The sequence below is a fragment of the Cavia porcellus genome, unplaced genomic scaffold (assembly GCF_034190915.1).
Source record: "Cavia porcellus strain 051 isolate PalLab524CR breed Dunkin Hartley unplaced genomic scaffold, mCavPor4.1 scaffold_31, whole genome shotgun sequence".
NCBI lineage: Eukaryota > Metazoa > Chordata > Mammalia > Rodentia > Caviidae > Cavia > Cavia porcellus.
The window spans coordinates 3,566,309-3,586,380 of NW_026947514.1; the positions used below are offsets into that span (position 1 = coordinate 3,566,309).

At 53.1% G+C, this 20,072-nt stretch overlaps 1 long non-coding RNA gene across 1 annotated transcript in view; it reads right to left on the reverse strand.

Annotated features, from left to right (window-relative positions):
• LOC111754908 (uncharacterized) overlaps nt 1–20,072 on the reverse strand; it is a 164,869-nt gene that overhangs the window by 12,098 nt on the left and 132,699 nt on the right. Inside the window, exons 39-44 of the long non-coding RNA XR_010044870.1 lie at nt 18,312–19,939; nt 15,283–18,217; nt 15,104–15,200; nt 9,374–14,293; nt 6,136–9,285; nt 55–5,488 (exon numbers count right to left, since the gene is read on the reverse strand). This is a non-coding gene — a long non-coding RNA (uncharacterized LOC111754908). The remainder of the gene's footprint in view (nt 1–54; nt 5,489–6,135; nt 9,286–9,373; nt 14,294–15,103; nt 15,201–15,282; nt 18,218–18,311; nt 19,940–20,072) is intronic.

Genomic DNA, 20,072 nt, shown 5'->3' on the forward strand with positions numbered 1-20,072 from the left:
TGAGATACAGCTAATAAATAAAGCATAGCTTAGAAAAACAATTCAATCACACACCCAGGAGAGGAGCTGACCCACTTCCGGCCCCTCATGGGATGTCAACATCATGTCCAACATCTGAAGTCAACACTTCAAGGACGCTGTGATAGTGATGGAGGAGCTACATGGATGACTCATTGCATTTTATGCAAAAACACACCCCAAGACCATGGTTCATCCTGGTCCACTGAGCAGTCACAGCCAGCATGTCCACTGACACTTCCCCAAGGTCGGCAGGGTTTCCAGAAAATCTTCCTGCGTGAGATTGATGCTGAGGGTTGGTGACTAGGTGGCCCACAGGGTGAACACAGTGCATGCCCCTCTGGTCAACCAGTCACACACCCTGGATGGTGCTGGCACCAACATCTCTTCTGGAAGTTGGCCTCTTTTCAAAGTCTTGCAGGATGGCTGGTGGCAGAGGACAGCTGCCTCCCCAAGGTTGGCATGGCCCACATGGAGGTCTCCCACAGATGAATCAGATGCTCAGGTTAGCAGACCTGGTGACTTACAGGTAGGTCGAGCACTCTGTCCGTGGCCAGCCATTCACACTTGGCTTCTCAGCATGGATGACACAAAGATCAACCTTTCTTGAAGTTTCCACTGTGTCCAGGAATTCCTTAGAGGTAGCATTTGGTACTGAAAAAAGTGTTGTCCGTGAATGATTCGTCATAAGTAAAGCGAATCCACCACGAACAACTTCTCTTCAAGTACCACAGAAAAGTAGACATAAGACAGACAAAGGGCACTTCCACTTCTCCAAGGGCCACGGCCTCACACCCCCTGTGGGCAGAGCAGACGTAGCATTAGCGAGGTGGAAGACCTGCATGCTGAGAACACGTTAGAATGGGCCATGCATCCACTTACCTCTGCCACAGTGATGCAGGTGCATTCCTTCTACCCTGGTGATGAAATCTGGTTTCTGAGTCTACATGACCAAGATTTAGAAATGAGAAGAGGTCCTTCCATCAGGTCTGGAGTCCTCCACAGGCGAGTGAACCCCAGGGCTTGTGAACAGAGCCTCGGACTTCTTAAGAGTTATCCAGCAAGCTCCCGTGGGGCTCCCTGATGGTGAGGTCCTAGAGGGTCCCGCAGGCTCTCCTGTGTAGATGGCCCAGTGCAGAACCCTTCGCATCCTTAGGAGGACCTGAGGGGGGTTCACCAAGCTCCCCATGACCCCAGGACATGCCCGCTCCCTTCCATGATACCCCATAAAGCCAATGGCTCACCCCAACAACTTCACTCCAGCAGGACGAAGTTCCATTTCCCAGGTTCCAGTAGACTCATCACCAGAAGCTGCTCAAACTCCAGGATCTGACTCGGGTCCCCAAGAGATCAACCTAACAACCCATCTCCAGCCTCCCATGTCCCTCCTCCCAGTCCCACTCTTCTAGAGGACATCTGTCACCAGCAAAGCCCTCCTGTCCTCACTCACCAGGAGCTCTGTCTTCTGCCCCAATGAAGATATGGCTGTCCCCTAGGACACGTGCTTCCTGTGTGGTGGCTGTTTCTCCTTTGCTACCCCACCTTTTAATGACCCCCATGTTGATGTGCCACACACTTTCCAGCATGGACTCCTTGACTTATACCTTTACCAACACCACAGTGAGCCAGTAGCCTCTGGCCACCACCTTAGTGTGGGCTGTGGCAATACTGCCCGCAATGCCCTCACTATGCCCACTGACTGACTGTAGGACCTGGACTCATTAATTCCTGTACCTGCAGGGTCCTTGGTCCCTTCCCCCACCTCTTCATGCCAGACATTGGCAGGGTTCACGTGAGCCTTTAGGGTACCCCATATTCCCCTTGCCTCTGGTCTCCACAGTGGCCTCTACCCTGATCAAAGCCTCCATGAGTTCTTCCACAATCTGCACAACAACCTCAGGCAGACTATTACCCGCCATCCTTGTGGTCTGAGCAATCTTTTCAATGCAGACCCTGCATTTCTCTTGGCTCACAACCTTCCCACAGCTCCCTCTCAGAGTACAACTCAAAGTCCTGCTGAGCCTCCCTCTGGACAACCTCCCCTCATTCCCATTCCTTTCTGCACAGAGGACTTTCTAGAATCCATGCTGAACACAAACATCTACCCTCTTTCTGCCTCTTCCTGATACTTCCGTGTTTTCGTTTTCTCTGTAAAACAGAACTGGAAGGAATTATGTGTCACGATTCATATTTCATCGTCCATCTGTCCCACCAGAATGTGAGGTCCAAGGGAGCACGGGCTTCATCTGGCTGAGAGCTGTGTGATAATCACTTAATCATCTAGAACACAGGATGCCCTCAACCAGGACATGTACAGTGACTGAATCATTTCTGGTAGTTGATCAATTTATGAATCATGGACTTATGATAATAAGAAGTCTGATTTAAAAAGAGGAAGGTTATCAAAAGCATCTTATCAACCAGACATGACTTCCCCATGGAGGTACAAGACAGAACGGACATGACTCTCTTGTGGACAAGTAAACGAAGGGCGATGCCTCAGAAACAGCACTTAGGCATTTGTCCACTAGCTCTCCACACACACACACACACACACACACACACACACACACACACACACACACGGCAAGATGGCGGGTGTCATGGCTCCCTACATGGTGGCGCTTCTCTCATACAGCCTTCCAAGGCAACTTCTGACACCCACAGACTCTTCCCTGGAGCCAAAGCTGTGAGGACCAGTGATGTATCAGCAGCACTGCTGTCAGGGGAAACAGGAGCACGGTCTTGATGCTGGCATGTCTCTGGGGATTCATCTCACCAGGGGACAAGGTCGGCCTGGAGCAGAAGGTCGTCATTCTGCGTGCATGGGATTCTCCACGGTCCACCTCCCATTACCGTTTGGTGCGGAAACCAGCACCCCTTCCAGAACATCACCTGGCTCCCTACACGAATGTGTTCCTTCGAGATTGGACTCTGGTGGCAGTGCAGCACAGTGGAAGCGTGGGCACCACGGTCATAGCTTCCACCGACATACCTTGATGGATATGGAAGCCAAGACCTCCTTCCTGAAGGTGGGGTGCCATCCAGGAAGCCCTCCACAGCAGCATTTGGTACTGAAAAACTGGATGTCCCTGTATGATTCGTCATAAATAAAGCGAACACAGCAGGGATAACCACTCTTCAAGTACCGAAGGCGAACACTGAAGAGTCAAGTCTTCATTGGCGTCCTCCTGAGGACGAATCGGGGACTGAGGGTTAGGAGAACTGAGCGATGCATGGTGCAAATCAAGCCCACGCTCTCCCTCACAAGACTCAGTTTAATGAAAGCAAACCCAGCCAGGAGAGGCCGCCTCTTCTTCCGAGCTGGTGTGGCCAACGCGTGTGTCCTGAGAAGTCACTGGATAGGCAGGGACTGTGGATCAGTCGACATACATCACTGGTAAAATGTATGTTCTCTGATCAACCATCCACTGCCCTATCATAGACGACACCCTGCCCGGTCCGCTCTGCCAAGGAGTGCCTCCAAGGAGTCTGTCCTGAAAAACAGCGGCTTTGCTGAGATGACCACAAATGCCATGCAGTCCTCCAGCCGGCCTGCCCACCCCCCAGCCCAGGAAGACTACAACTTGACGGGACGGCCAGGGGACTATAGGACAAAGTCCTAATTAAGCCTCAGGACCCAAGGATGACCACGTTTCCAAGTATTTGGGAGGTACTGACACCAAGTTTGAGGACATTTCAGGGACTTAAGCCGCCATAGACAATGGCACCTTGCCAGGGTGGCCAACGAGTGTCCATGTGACCTGTGACCCGTGACCTGGCTCAACAAGATGCCTTATGGCCTCTGGTCCATCTGACCTTCCTGGAGCCTGCCCACTCACTGGCAGGGAGGATCACTTAATAAGGGACATCAACACAGCATTCCCTAAACCAAAATCCTGAGCCAGGTCCCTCATCAAGACCTATGTGGGGACACTGGCAAGAACATGAGAATCCATCCTGTCACCAAGGCTTGCATCCTTTCGAGCATCTCCCAAGGGTAAGTGGACCAGGAAACACAGTCATCAGTGCGGTGTAGGCCCCAGCTCAGCTCAGCACCACATATATTCAATTTGGCAAAGGCCACCAGTTTCCTTACTGTGACGCCGGTATCCAATGCAGGCGTCTATCCTGACTGATTTCCTCCAAGGACTCAACCATGGTATTCACTGCAAATAGAACTGAGCCGTCCAGACAGCAGGAGGCAGTTCGAAGCTGTCACCCTCTGTGGGAATGGGCGTCCTGATAGTGAGGAACCCAGGAACACTGGGTTCCACCAAAAGGGGGCTCTGTGTCCACCTTTGCTGTAATGGAGGGATGTCCTAATGCCTAGGTTCTCTGTTCCAAGCAGATTCCACATGCCAAAGAGCCAGCAAGGGATGGGCTGTGTGGGCTCCATGACGGAAAGATGTGCCACTAGGCACTCGAGGGGTCTCCAGGGATCTCAGTGTGCACAGAGGAGGAAGTGCACACAGGGACTGGAGACCTTAGACAAGAAAGGGCAGAGAGGTCAGTGGGTCTGGCCCTCAGCCGCCAGGGCTGCTGCTGGGTGTGCATTCAAGGAGGACACATCAAGTTCAGGCCACCAAAAACACACTGTCCTTGGCAGTGTCTTCAGGGAGGGAAGCAGAAAGCCACATCTTTTCCAGAACAACATCCTGCAGAGAACTGAGGGCAGAGGGTCAGTACTAGGAGGCTGCACCCTGGCTGGCCCCACCCATGAGGGGCAGGTGACACTGGAAAGGGCTGGGACATAACTACATGCAACTCATAAAAACACTCCAAAGTCACTGTAACTGCACCACAGCCACCCGGGCACTTCCCCCACCACCTCACTTCTGGCAGCTTCCCTAACTGAGCTCAGGGCTGGCGCGGCTCGGGGATCACACTCAGCACACATTCTCACGTGTCCTGTGCGGATGGCCCTCCGAGGCAGAGTCTGATATTCAAAAAGAGGTTAACCATGTATTATTCATGATGAATGAAGCGAACATATCACGGATAACCTCTCCTCAAATATCCTCGAATAGTTCCGACGCAAAAACCATGGCCTCCGCTGGCCCAGCGTCATCTTGGCCTCCAGCAGGTCCTTCGAGGATGTGCAGGCTCCTGGTCGGAGATGCACGCTCACAGCCTGCGCAGGAGGCACACGCAGGGTGTCAGCTGCCCAGTGCTCACCCCAGACCCACAGTCGGGGTCTGGCCCTGATGCTGGCACCCAAGCCCTGTAGCTGAAACTGGGCATAGGAAGTTCTCTAAAGCCATTTCTATACCAAAGGACAACACAAGCCAGCCTCCAGGCAGGTTCCAGAGGTGAGATTTGACGGCCAGAAGCCAGCAGGTGAATGTAGTCAGAGAGGAGTGGCACCTTCACGCATAATACCTTGTCTGATCACAGGGAGCATCACTGATCCCTGCAGCCAGGCATTTCCCCGATGTGGCTTGCTTCCCAGATTCTTCCTCAGGATGGACTGGAAATGGAAAGTTACGGAATCAGATGGTGTAAGTCATCCACCACAGACATGTTTTGGGGGACCATTCTCTGACCGGCTTGTGGTGACCCTGGCAGCCCCTCCGTGAAGGAGGCCTCGTACGGGGAAGCCCTTTGAGGCATGACTTAATTTTAAATAAGGGAAATTGCAGGTCATATGCAGAAAGTGAACCCATCAGAAATCATGGGTTTAAAAAAAAAAAAGAGTAGCATGCTGATCTCAAGAAGGGTCCTCGTAGCACATGGTGTGGGGAATGTGGGGAACAGGGACACGCATCCTCTCTAGCCCCAAACTGCTACAAGCGGCATCCACAGACCAGCAGCATTAGCATCACTTGACAACTTGCTAAAAATACAGAATCTTGGTCCCTGCATCAGAATCTGGTTTTTAACGAGATCCCTAGGTAATGAAAATCTTAAAAGCATTTTTTAAGTTGAAAAACACTACTCTAGCCCACAATTCCTATGCACAAACACTCTCTACCCCTCTTCCAGAGAGCTCCTGGCCATTAGGTCTCACTCTTGATGAGTCTCTCTAAGATGAACTAAATCCTGAGAAGGTGTGAGGCCACCTCCTGTCCACCCAGAATAAATAAGTACATGCAAAGCCATCGGGTGGCTGCTTACCAATGATCAAAAGTAGTCGTGATGGGCAACGCTGTCATTAATGTTTGCATCCTTTATGGGAAGTTTTCCATGCTCAGATTGGACCTCGAGAAGGAAAGGACACTAGGCTCAGATGCCCTCTGACTGGCGGGAGAGACATTTGCCTCCAGCATCTTCCCAAGGAATTGCTCATGGCTAAGATTTAATAATAAGACAGATGCATGACTGTCAATAGCTTCCAAACAAAACACTGTGACCCCAAACCTCCAAATGGTGATTCCACCCCAAAACTGGCAGAAGTCCAAGGAAGTCACACAGGTGCTTGGCGTTCTGGGAACGCGGGATTAGTCATGACAGTGACTTCTAAGTGCACACTCCGAGGTGGAGCAGGTATCCACGTCCTCTCGCTGGAGTCAGCACTGTCCTTGAGAAACCTTCTGAAGCCAATTTGGATACTAAAACAATGGTTGTCCGATATTAATCATCGTAAATATAGAGACCACACTACGGACAGCCATTCTTTAAGCACCAAAGAACTGCACCATCAAGAAGACCTCAGTTCTTCTCCAAAGTCAGGCTCTCTTCCAGCATGTTGTTCTTGGGTGGCCTGGGTCATGAGGAAAAGCAGGTAGGCCTTCCACACTGAGTCAGATGCACAGTTGAGAGTTAGTTTGAGGCAAAAGGAGTCTGAACCTGAAGACCTGTCCCTAAGGTTGGTCCCATGTCTAAGAAGTGCCTCTGAGAAGCAGGACTCGACAACCACGACAGCAGGGTCCCAAGGGACTCTCCCATGATGAGAGGAGAGGAGAGCAGCGCCCAGGAGCCCATCAGCCCCTTACCAAGTTAGGCTCCGCCTCCAGAGTCCGAGGTCAGAGTCCAGGTGCCCAATCACACACCAGTTCCACGCTTTCATCCTGCCCCTGGGCGGGGCTGGCATAGGCCATGCTTTACAGAGCTCATCACGGTGTCCAGGAAGTGGGCTGAGGCAAGATTTGATACTCAAAAAGAAATTGTCCTTGTATGATTCTTCCTAAATAAAGTGAACACACCAAGGATAATTTCTCCTCAAGTATGAAACAGCAGCACGGACAGGAACGCCAGCACTTCCAGGTCAGCGCTGGATGGCGACTGCAGCTCAGAGCACCCAGCTGTGCGCACACACACACACGCACAGACACACACATACACACCCAGCTGTGAGCACACACACATCCATACACATGTACACAGACATGCATGATGCATGCACCGTGGGTGACATCTTCTTAAGGACCATGAAGGAACACAGCACAAATGCAGCTTGACACTGTCATTCGACTGTTCTTCAAGGGCGACAGCAGGTGAGGTCAGGACTCTAAGAAGTGTCTCTTAAGTGAAACAGACACTCTTGGTGGCCCTGCTGACCCACTGTCCTGGGCATCATTTTCCAGAAGACACTGGAAGATGGGCTGAGCAGCTGAGCATTGAGAGCTCTGACAGACACGCACCAGGTCTGGGCTCCAGCATCTGGCCGCGCACCTGATGGAGGACAGGACTTCCGGGTCTTGACACAGGTCCCAAAAGTCCAAGGAGAGATTTTAGTAACAACGCTGCCACTACCACCACCAGAAATATTTCAGAGCATGCAAGAGTTGCAGCTCCCACCTAGGGAGGGCTGAGCACCAGGCTCTATTATAAGCTGTGTACGTCTGCCCACATTTTGCCCCAGTGGCCCTATGAGTAGACGCCATTGGATCCCCTTAGACCCTAGAGACAGGCAAGGCACAGCGCGATGAGGTCCTCGCCCAAGGCTGCACAGTGCACGAAGGTCAGATGTGCGATCCGGACATGGGAAAGCGGGCTCCAGAGTCTGCGCTCTTGATACTGAAAAAGTGGATGACCCTGTACGATTCGACGTGAGTGAAACGAACAGGACAGGGATAACCACTCTCCAAGTACCAAAGTCAACATGAAAAGGGAAGCCACTGCCTTGGGCGCACTTGCAGTGTCTTCAAGGTGGGCTCCTGAGGACGAATTAGACGCCGAGGGTTAGCGGACCGGGCCACATGCACCAAGCGTAACACAGGCACTCAGAGCCTCCATCACAAGGACGACGGAACCACAGCCCCACACCAGTGCTGATCAAGCCACCGTGAGTCCACAGATCTGACCTGGAAACCACCCACAGGAGAAGCAAGGACCCAGATCACACACACAGTGCATGCGTTGGGAACACCCATGTGCAGCAAAGAGGGAGGACATCGCCAGGTCTTCCTAATGTCGTCCATGTGTCCTGGAAGCCACCTCTGCACTGGTGACGCATGAGCAATCTGTCACACGTGGCAAGGACACACACAGTCATGCACACACATACCACTTCCCTCGCTGAGTGCGACCTGGGCCCATGGGATGGTTTGATACTCACAGAGAGCTTGCCCTTGTATATTCCGTGTCAACAAGCCGAATATACAAAGGGCAACCTCGCTTCAAGTAGCAAACAGAAACAATGGGCAAGGTCAGCACTATCATTTACGGGGTCGGCCTCGGCTCCGGGTTCATCCTAGGGACAAGTGGGGGATGGAGAATCAGCAGACCAGGTGGCAAACCCTGTCTGCCAGCTGTGTGCCCACAGGCCAGCTCTCTACCCCAGGAGCCCAGTCAGGGCAGACGCCAGGGTCCTTCACTGTTCGCCAGTGAATGCAGGTGGTGTCCCTGTAAAGCAATGCCCACTCCGTCACCCTGCTGGCCTCCCTTCAAAAACTCAGCTTTGCCTCTCACTATTGGCAGGAGACCCCAGAAGACCAGCCCTCACCCCACCTGACCCCCAAGATCCTGGCATCCTGTCCATTACAGCAGGGTAAGAAAGAGCTGCTAATGAACAGGGTCAGGACTCTGTGCCACCCAATAATGGAGAAAGCAGTCACACTGAGGTCCCCCCTGCAAAGTAGACCCTAATTAAGATAGAAGCAGGTGGGGACTGTGCCAAGGGAGACCAGTGGGTGATTCGTCGCCAGGCAAAGTGCTCACCTCCTGTCCCAGGATAGTTATGTTCCTCAGTGTCCCTCCAGATGCAGGCTCAGGGTCCAGAAGACGCCAGGGAAGTCAGGGCATGGAAGGCAGAATCACATGTTGCCCAGGAAAGGCTGCCACCAACCCAGGACCAGTTATCAACCTGGCGGTCAGGCCATTGTCCTAAAGGTAACACAATGCAGGTGAGAGAGGGCTGGACACAGACATCCAGGTGGAAGCAGGTGCCCTCTGACCCTCAACATCCACGTACCTGGGGCAGACGGAAGACTTCACAGCGTGTTCCCAGAGCTGCTCTCCTACGCAGGACACTGTCCCAGACAGGACTTGTATAACAGACAGCTCTGATGGGACTCATCTCAGGGACCCTGTGCCAGAGGATGTGCCCCAAGAAGCAAAGAGAAGTGTTGAGGAGTAGACAAAACTCAGCCACTTCCCAAAGCCAAACACCACCCAGAGGTGCACTGTGGCCTATCCCTGCTTACCCGGGAATGGTCAGTTTCTGAGGTTGATGCCATGAATAGGGTCCCCCAGGCTCAGTTTGGTGCTGAGATGGACAGGTCCACCGGTGATGGGTCCTTTAAAAAGCAAGTCGCATCTGCTCAGCACAGGCAGTTGCACGCAGGTGTGTGTTGTTCCCTGCCCTGACAGTGCGGCACAGCGTCCAGGGCATTCTCCCAAGCCAGGATCTGGCACCGAAGGCCCAGGAGAAGCAGGGACCAGCAGTGGGTTCCATACCATGAGCCAGGACATACCTCTTGAGGGGTGGACATCAGAAGCCTGTCCCAAAGCAGCAGCTGGCCTGAGCACTTTCCCAGACAGTTTGATACGCAAATAAGAGTCTCCCCCTGTATATTCACCATTTATAAAGTGAACATACAAAGGGTATCCTCTCTTCAAGTATCAAAGAGTGGTCAGAAAGCAGTGAGCAGCAGGCTATGTGGTCGCCAGAGTGGAGGTCTTCACCTGTGGGGCTGGGGCCGGGCGCAGGGGCAGGTGATAGCCTCATCTTGGTGGCTGTGGGGCTGGGCCCTGTGTCCTGCACACTGTGACCGGCCCTGAGGCTGGGTTTCCTTCCCAGCAACCTCTACGACAGGGTTTGTGTCCGACGGACAGAGTCACCCTGTGCAGTTAGCAGGCACTAAATGGGAAAGGGCTGACATCCCCTTTGATCTAATGCCACTGCCACCAGGAAGTCCCCCAGCGCACAGGGAAGACCTCGCACTAACATGCAGCATTCGAAGCAAAAGAACAAACAGAAAACCAATGCTTCGAGGCCAGTCACCCATTCTGCAAGTTGAGTAGCGGAGCCAAGGCAAGCATGCCCTCCTGCTGAGCATGGCGTTGCATTCAGAGGCGGGACAGCGGTCAGCTGTTACAACAGAGCCCTCACTAACACCAGAGTCTGCAGAGGGACAGGACGCCCCCAGGGTCAGCTCTCTATAACTGAGCAGACAACAACATCAGCATGCACGGACATTGTGCCAGAACTCCTCTGGACAAAGAGGCGCCCAACGGATGGAGGCTGAGCGGTTACAGTGGATCCCTGGGCCCTGTGGAACCATCCTTTATCAGGATGGGACCGACCTGCCCTTCCTTCTGTCAGGTGAACATAGAGGCCTCATGGCCACTTCCAGGATGGGCCAGGTGTAGAGTGTGGAAAGGGACTCCATACTTGCTGACGTGAGTCCCTGGCTTCCTGCTGAACACCTGTCCTGTACCCAGGTTGAGCTGTGCTCCCTTCTCAGGGATCAGTGTCACATTCGGAGAGGCCCTTGTGGGCCACAGCTTTATGGATGTGTTGTCATCCATGAAGCCACCAAGCGTGGTCCTACTTTATAAAACCAACTGCGTCTGCACCAATTCCAAAGGTGGCATCTGTTCTAGAACACTTTCAGAAACACGCATGCGCTCCGGAGGGCCGCAGGGGCCCAGGGCACCCAGGCAGAAGAGGCCTGGACCCAGTGGTTGGTGTCAGCCAGTCTCTGATAGGTCCCTGCAGCAGCCGTGCTCTGAGCACCTCCCCAGGCTGGGTTTGCTCCTAGCAGAGAGCTTGCCCTGGCATATTCAGTGCCAGTTCAGCAAACACACAAAGGCTAACCTCTCTCCAAGCAGCAAACAAACCAGCGGAACTGGCCTTTGGACTGTGGTCCTTGTGGCTGGTGACATAGAGAGGAAAAGTTCTGGAGCGAGCCTGTGAGAGACAGATGAGGCAAGCAGAACTGCTTCCTGAAACTGCAAGCCTACACCGGGACTCCACGAGTGGGGACAGGGTACAGAAGAAAAAGTGGATTTCAGACAGCGCATCATAAACACAGTGAACACACAGAGATCAGCTTCTCACAAGATCGCTAGGTACAGCCAAGTCCCAGTACAACATGTGCCTCGAGTGGCTAAGGCACCCATAACGGCGCGCTTTCTGTCCATCCCTGTGCCCAGCAGGGTGCAGCGGACATTCTTGCTTCCATGGTGATGTCTTCTTCAGAAGTTTCCAAAGCCGCATTTGATACTGAAAACGTGGATTTTCCTCTATGATTAATCATAAATAATGTACTCATAGAAGGAGAATCTACCTTTTAAATACCAAAGAATGACTTCATCCAGGAAGACGTGAAGCTGTGCTTGAGGTGTCAAAAACGTGACAATTCCCTGGGGCAAACAGGCTTCCCTGGTGACCAGGTGACAGGTCCATCCTGCACATACTCCACAAAGATGGCTGCTCAGGTGCGACCCCAGGTGACTCCAGCAACAGCCGCAATGTGGGTCTCCGCGGTCTTTTCCCTCTCGGTGCCTGGGGTTCTCTTCGAGACATTGTTCCAAAGCCGCATTTGATACTGAAAACATGGATTTTCCTCTATGATTAACTCAGAATCACGTAAACATAGAAGGAATATCCACCTTTTAAATACCAAAGCAGGATGTGTCCTGGAGTTCTTCCGAGGCAGACGGCAGTGAGACAGCCAAATGATTTGCTCCCAGTCCTGGGGCGTCCCGCCACTGACCCCCCATCTCTTTGCCAGGCGGGCTCTCCCACGAGGCCAGGGAGACAGACCTAAAGGTGATGGTCGGCAGACATGTGGCCCGAGGCCAGCACATGTTCCGCAGCCCACCATCTCTCCGCTGCCCCCGGGGCTGTGAGCCGCCAGCTCCCTGCTGGAGCCCTCCGATCCCAGCGCGCCCTGTCCTCCCCCGGCAGCATTTGGTACTGAAAACGTGGATTTTCCCGTATGATTAACCAGCCAATGCATAATCATAGGAGGAAAATCCACCTTTTAAATACCAAAGAAGGCTCAGTCCTGGAAAACACGACCTGGGTAGCCTCTCGGGAATCCAAGTCACACGGCACAGCACAACGGTGGCGGTGCTGTCACAGAGAAACCATGCTGGGACCCCTTTACAGTGAGCGGGTGGCCCACAGGCTGGCGGCACAGACCGGACAACTGCTATGGGACCACCCTCGCCCTCTGACGCCAGGGCTCCTGCACTGTCTCTTCCCTGACAGTGGCGTCAGTTTCCAAGCAGCATTTGATACTGAAAACATGGAATTTCCTCTGTGTTTAACCATAAATGACATAAACATTGAAGGAATATCCACCCTTTAAATATCAAAGGAGGGTTTAGTCCTGGAAAGCACAAAATCAAACACAGCCCATCGAAAACGAAGGTTACACAGGAGAGGTGGCCTCCGAGGGGCTTGCTGCGGTGATGGTGGTGACCCCATGGCCCTGGACATGCCTCAATGACAGCCCTTGCTAACACAAGCACAGGTACTGGATTCATCTTCCACTCAGTAGGGATGGGAGGGGAAGCTCCTCTCTCCCTGAGGGATTTGTGCTCAGGAGAGAAAAAGTGAATGGAGATACCCAAAATGGCGACTTCCTTCTGTGATTCATCCTAAGTCCCATTAGCATCAGAGGAGCATCCACTTTTTGGTTCCTACTATATTTTATTTTGGAGGTAATGGGATTGAGCCCATGGCCTTTGCACTGAGCTACATCCCCAACTCATATCTTAGATTTTCTTTTGAGACACAGTCTTGCTAAATTGCAAAGTTGCCTGAGCAGGACTGCAGTATGCAATTCTCTGGCCTCAGGTTTCTGGGGTGCTGGGATCACAGGTGTGTGACACTGTACCTGGCTGGACTTTCTGAGTATCAGAAACTGAACCTCTCTGACAAGCAGAGGCTGAGCACCATTTGTCAATACCAATAGTGCAGAGAGGCTGTGAGCCTATTCTAAGTTTCAGCAGGGACTGTGATGTCAGGCCCTGCATCTGCAGACCATAGGCAGTCAGGACCAGGGAGAGCCCTGGTGCCACTGACTCTGGAGGGGCCACCCTGATATCACTCCCCAAGAGACAGAACATAGCCCAGAGTCTGTCCAAAGCAACTTTCAACCTGCTAAAGCAGATGCATCAAAAGCTGGGCATAGTGGTCCCTGTGTGTAATCCCAGCCAAGTGGGCACAGTGGTCCCTGTGTGTAATCCCAGCACTCAGGGGGATCGTAAGTTTGAGGCCAGGCGGAGCTACATAGCAAGTTTGAAGACAGCCTGGATTATACACTAAGCCTTGTCCCAAGGCCAAGTAAACAGACAAACAAGCAGCAAGTTCACTATAAATAAAACACAATATGGATTCTGTCCTGTAAGTTCGCAAAATATCGGACGGAAAGACAAGTCCCCACGAGGTCCCGAGAGACAGCATTGTCACCATACAAGACAAAGTGTGCAATGGAACATTTGTTCACAGACCTTAGAGGGCTATATACATAACAGAACCTTCTGGAAACTGAGACTTGTGTCCAGAAAGTCCAACACACAAGGCTTAATATATTCACAGGCTAACAGGAGTCAGCGAATAGATCACGAACAGCATCCCTGCAAAAAAGACCCACAGCAAAGCATGATGTCACCCGCTGCTGCCACAAATCCAGTACCCCCAGAGAAGCACAGCCTCTCAGAAGTCCTCCATGGTGAATCTGACGCAGAGGTTTGTGGAGGTAACTGCTGACGACTGCTGGCCCCCTGACATAAAGAACTGAGGTACGAGAACCCCAAATTCAGTCCCTGGTGGCGAGAGATACCATCACTTCCAGGAAGTCCTCCTCAGGAGACATCAGTGCTGCATGGGCATGGAGTCCTTCACAGACCAGCAGAGGCACAGCCGCTTCCACTTCTGCAGGCCGGGACAACAAGCGAGATGTGGCAGGTTAGGGGGTGGGGAGTCTGAGCCCATGCAGGTCTTGGGACTTGCATGGGTAAAGGCAGCAGGAAGCTGCTGGGCAAGCAGGGGATGAACTCAGGACTCCTGGTCAGCAAGCACACCACCCACTTTGGCATGTCTGCCTGCAGGTCCATCTGGGACTCAGTGCCAGGGTCAGTGTGAGGAGACCAGTCTGAGGGCACCTCCCAGGAGCCTGCACCTTCCCCTGGGCTGCAGGGAAACGAAAGGGAATCAGGCCACTGAGAAGCCCTGCCTTGCATCAAGTACAGTGGTGTGGGCTGGGACCCAGGACACCTGAGGCCTGCCGAAGACCCTGGGCCACTCCCTCTGCCAGGCATCTGGCATTATCCTTCTCCCAAGCTAACAGGGATCTGACCATTTCTTTAAAAACCAATGAAGCTATCATTAAAGTTAACACATTAAAGCAGAACTTGTAACAAATCATCAAAATGCCTGTTTCTGTCTGCATCCAACCTATCCTAGAGGCCAGTCTCTGGACAGCCAGGGATGGCGGAGCATAGGCACGCGGATTCTTCCCTAACACTTAAAACCATGTTGAATGTGACTTTTCCCCAATTTCTGCAACTCTTGCAAAGGAAACTGGTGGTTTACCTACAGATTCACCCTAAGAAACAGGATTGCACAGTGCTCCAATCCATTCTCCAAGCAGAAAACCCTGAGCCATCAGCTCTTACCCGCTCTGCTAGGGCTGACACCACATCCTGTTCATGAACCCGCGTGTGAGCCCTTTGTGAAACCAACCTGATGCCTGTGGGCAGCAGCAGTGGTGCACAAAGGCCACCTGAGCCTCTTGGGCCCGCTCCTGATACTCTGCCAGTTTCCTCTGTTATCTGTGCCCCTGAGGAAGAAAGAGCACGTGAGGGTTGGTGTCAGAGATAGAGCCATCAAACGCAAGGCCCCCAGAGCATCGTTGGACGTACCTGGGCTGGTGCAGGTGGTGGCTCTATGAGACCCACATCATTTACTTTTGTCATTAATACAGCCAAGATATTTGGATGACCTCTATATGAGTACCAGCGAACAGCTCAAGAGAAGCCTGGGTCTTCTTGTCCCCACCACAGACCCAGGCCTTCCTGGCACAGTGGGTGCCAGTCAAGTCCTCTGTGGGCATGGGGTGTGGGGTAGACAGTCCAGTGCGTGACATACCATCATTAAACTATGAGCAGTGGGTGACCATCCAGTTATGTCTCCGGAACAGTGACGGCTCCCCTTGTTTGCCGGCTTCTCCTATGGCCGATGGTGCTTACTTTTCTACTTTGCTGATGCCTCCATCCCTACTTTGTGCCTGAGGTGGGGAAACTTTTCCCAACAGATCTGGAAGCCCGATTCCCAGCATCCCAGAGGGCAGGGAGGGCACATGGGAACCAGGTCCCGCTTTCTGTACCTTTGGAGAGTAGATGTGGCCTGAGGATGAACACAGTCCCTGAGCCCAGAGTCACAAGGAGCTGCCCTGGGATATGTCCTCCACGCATGCCAGGAGAGGGCGGTGACAACCAAGGTTCCTTCTTCAAGTTCCGGTGGGGTCTGGAAGCTCTTCATGGTGAGATTTGATACCGAAAAAGAAGTGCACCATGTTTGTTTCGTCACATATAAAGCGAAAATAACATGGGCAGCTTCTTTTCAGGTACCAGAGGACAGCAAGGGCACCCTCCAGCAGATGCCTGTGTGAGGAGGGTCCCCAAGGCAGGGCAAGGCTGGTGTGCTGCTCCACTAACACAGGCTGCCCCCCGTGTGGGTTGCTCCTGCGGGAATCCTCTTCTTGGGATGGGGAACCACAAGCGTGGAATTCGGAGGCACGAACCCCAGGGCGGCTTCAGAGCCATCCTTCTGAGTCCCTGCTCTGGTGCTGACCCAAAGTCTCCGCCTCTTTTCTTGGAATCATAGTTCACTTTTCTTCTCAGACACCGACAGTGATTTGGGATGAATGGCAAAGCCCATCACGGACAACAGGGGTGGCAGGGTGACGAGTGGACAGCAGCTTCCCCATGTCACGGTTGGCACCGCCAGGGGCAGGAAGTACTGCTGGGGATGGAGATGTGCAAGGTGCATCAGCCTTTGTGCAACCTGAAGACAAACACATTCGCTGTGCCTCAGTGGGGACAGCGCATTTGAACTCAACGCCAGAAATCCACAATGACGCACCACAGGTGGCATCGGGAAATTGGCTGCTGCTGAGACTCAGACACAGACGGTCCTGAGACAGCAGTGCACGGTCATTTGTCTCCGCTTGTCTCCACCTGTCCGTCACAGTAACATCAAACCCCACACAAACCCCGGTAAGCAAGAAAGCTCTGCATACATTAGTGTAATAAAAGTTCCAGGGTCAGACAAAGATGCAGACAGCACTGGATGGCACCCCAGATACATTGCCACCACCCGGGGCCCTCTCTTGCATGTTGGCTTTCATGAAACAAGCCCTGCTTCTGTGTCACCCAGCCACATCCTCTTGGTCCCTAAATGAGCATTAGGACCTTCAAAGCCCACACTATCACATCACATGGGGCAAATAGAGAATCTAACCTAGAAATAGGAAAGGAAGGATCAATTCCTTTCCCAGCAGCCTCAGCAAACATCTTTTTAAATTTCATTGGCTCACTGGAGTCGGGGACTCTTTTCTAAGCCAATCACATGGGCTTAGAAAGGGTCAAGGTCCATGTTCTGACCCTCAGAGCAAGAGGGGAGAGGAGAGGAGGGGACAGGGAAGAGAAGGGGAGCGGATGGGATGGGGAGAGGGCCCACACAACTCTAGGCACAGAGCAGGAAGAAGCAAGCTCCACAAAGGACAAAATCTTTACAAATACCGTCACATCTTCCTTGGAGTTGGCCGCAGAAGGATGAAATCTTTGATGGAAAATAGGATACTGAAAAAGAAGTGCACCGCGAATGTTTCGTCACAAATACAGCGAAAAAGACACGGGCAACTTCTCATTAAGCACCACATGTCGGCACCGGGGATGTGAGAGCGTTCGTTGGAGGCCAGGGTCCCTGTGGCGTGAGGTCCTCCTGGGAAAGAACGGGACTGTCAGTGCATCAGGCAACATAAGATGGAGACACAGCCCGGCTCTGGGAACACCCCAAGCCACCACAGGATCTGGAAGTCTCTGACAGGTGCATCCCTGCCCCTACACGCAGCACTGTCTCGGGGCTCCCATGGGCAGGATTGGTGCAAGTCACTGGTTTTATACTTGAAAATATCCCGACTAGCACAGACAATGACACAGGGATGCCAAGGCTGCTGTCCCTCTGGAGTCACATGGGGGCTGGGGAGAATCAGAGACTCTGGGCTTGACAGGCCAGCCCATGAGCCAGGCAGGCGGCAATATGATGCCCCTGTGCCAAGGAAGGCGCCAGGAGATGGAACCAGGAGGATGTGCTAACGTGTGCCGAGACCTAGGAGTTACACTGGACACTATAGGCAGCAAAAACAAAACAGGATAAACTGGATGCTTCAGTAAAAGAGAACGGCCACAGACACCAATGTGGTGTTGAGTCATCTTGGTGGAACGAGTGCTCCCCAGGGCAGGCAGCAACTGGGGGTGAATGAGTTAGGAGCGATGAATAAAACCAGGCACACATCTGCCTCTACTCCAAACCCACCCCCGAGTCTGCCCAGGACTTCCACATGGCACAGGGTGCCACCCTAGCTTGGTCTGGGGCTTGGCCACATGATATGCTTTAGCAAACAACCAACATAAGGACAGAAATGTGCAGTTCTCAACCTCACCCGTACGAGGATTCTGCTTGCCTCCGTCACCACCATGCCAGCAACTCGGTTTCCAAGCAGCCTGGGGGAAGGCGAGGGGTGTGGAACGCCACCTCCACCCTGGAGAGCGGGTCTTGTCTGCAGGTGTCGCCCTAGTATAGAAGGGGCATTTAGGCTCAGTGGACGGAAGACCTGCATTATAAATGCCGTGTATGTCCTCAGTCATTCAAATGCCCGCTCCCCTACCTCTTGACTGACGAAGGCCCTGGTGTCCCTCTCTGAGGTTGTGATCACCTCCAGAATACATTGAAGAAGAAGCCCTGCAGCATGTCTGGGTCCTCACAGCTCAAAGCAAGCTGGTATGGAGAGGCAGGATGAAGATGAAGCGGGTCTACCAGTCGGGGCTGGATTCTCCAGGACGCTGACCTTGGAGGGACATATCAAACATGCAGTGAGCTCCTCCATCAGCCCGGTACACATAGGAGTGCTGGTGACCCTAGTGACCCCTCTGGTTCTCTGGCTTCCCATCCAGGAAGTTTTCCTGTGTCCCTACCCCACTGAAATGGCACGACCGTGGGTATCCATCATCTACCGTGCAAGCTGGTCCGATGACCTTTCCTCCAGGGTGGGAGACCAGAGGCACTGCGACCGTCAGCACCTTAACATCAGCACCATATCACACGCATGCACCACCCTGCCCCCCTCCCAGGCCCCGCCAGAACCCTGCAGCTGACAACGCCCCAAAGCCCGCTGTCGACTCGCGCTGTGCTTGTGGTAACGGCCCTCTGGGCAGGGCAGGACAGTGACGACTGCTTCCTTTGACAAAGGTGGGCAGGAAAGCCTCCTGCAACGCTGCCCCTCGTGACGAACTGCAGATTCACCCCGGCCCCCGACTGTCCCGCATCTTCTCCAGAGTTGCCATGTGCACCAAGACGTCATCCCACAGATGGACCGGGTGCCGACGGATAGTGAAACGGGTGACCTACATCGTAAATGAAGTGCACGTCACCGGTCTACCATCCCCTCAGCTACCCTGGAGCATGGCTGGCCCTCCTGTCCCTTCAGTGATGCTGCCGGTGTGTCCTGAGAGCCATTGGAGCAGGGCCTCCCTGGAACACCCACCACCCAGACAGACCACGATGAGCAGCGCCCCGCCTCCGCCGCAGACAGCCTGGCCTTGGTCCATGCGTGCCGTCTTCTCCCGGAGCCCTCCATTGGAGTGGAGTTGGCCAGGTCCCTTCCCTGAAGGCTGCGTCAGGAGCAGGAAGTGCCTCCAGGGTGGGATTTGATACTAAAAAAGAGGTTTCCCGTGTATGTTTCATCATAAATAAAGAGAAGACAACACGGACAACCTCTCCTTCAAGTATCGAAGATTAGCACTGATCAAAAACCAAACAAAAACAAAACGGCTGAATCTTCATCGCTGCTGCTTCCTCTCCAGGGAGCTTCCCCGGGTAGGTCTGCGGTGCGCCAGGTAGAACAGATGTCTTACATCTCATCTAAGAGAAGAGTCTGATTTTGGTGTTGGCTTAGTGCTTTCTGGAAGTCAGCTAGACCTTTAAGACTTGATAGTACAAAGAACCCATCAACCTCAGAATATGTGCACCCAATAAAGACAGTTTCACGCGTAACATCTCCACAGGTAGTGGAGCTTTCTAGCTGTGGCACACGGGGAGGAGAAATCAACAGACCTCAGGAAGGGTCCCTGGGAATATTGGTTTGCCTCTCGGAATCACTGCAACAGGAGAGTTCTGGAACAAATCTCCAGGTCTGTGGTCCAGACACAGGTGGGTGGTCCAGAGTAAACCAGTAGCCAGCCGGGCTGCCGGGTGGAGCTGGACGTGGGTCCAAGTAGCTTTTCATGCCATGTGATTCTAAAAGCAGATGTACAGCACAGGTTAGCTGGATGCAAGCATGGTCCCTGATGACCTCCAGTCAGGTAGGGGAGGGACAGCCGGGGACTGGCCTCTCCTGGACCCAAACACCACAAAATGTCTTCTGTCCCCT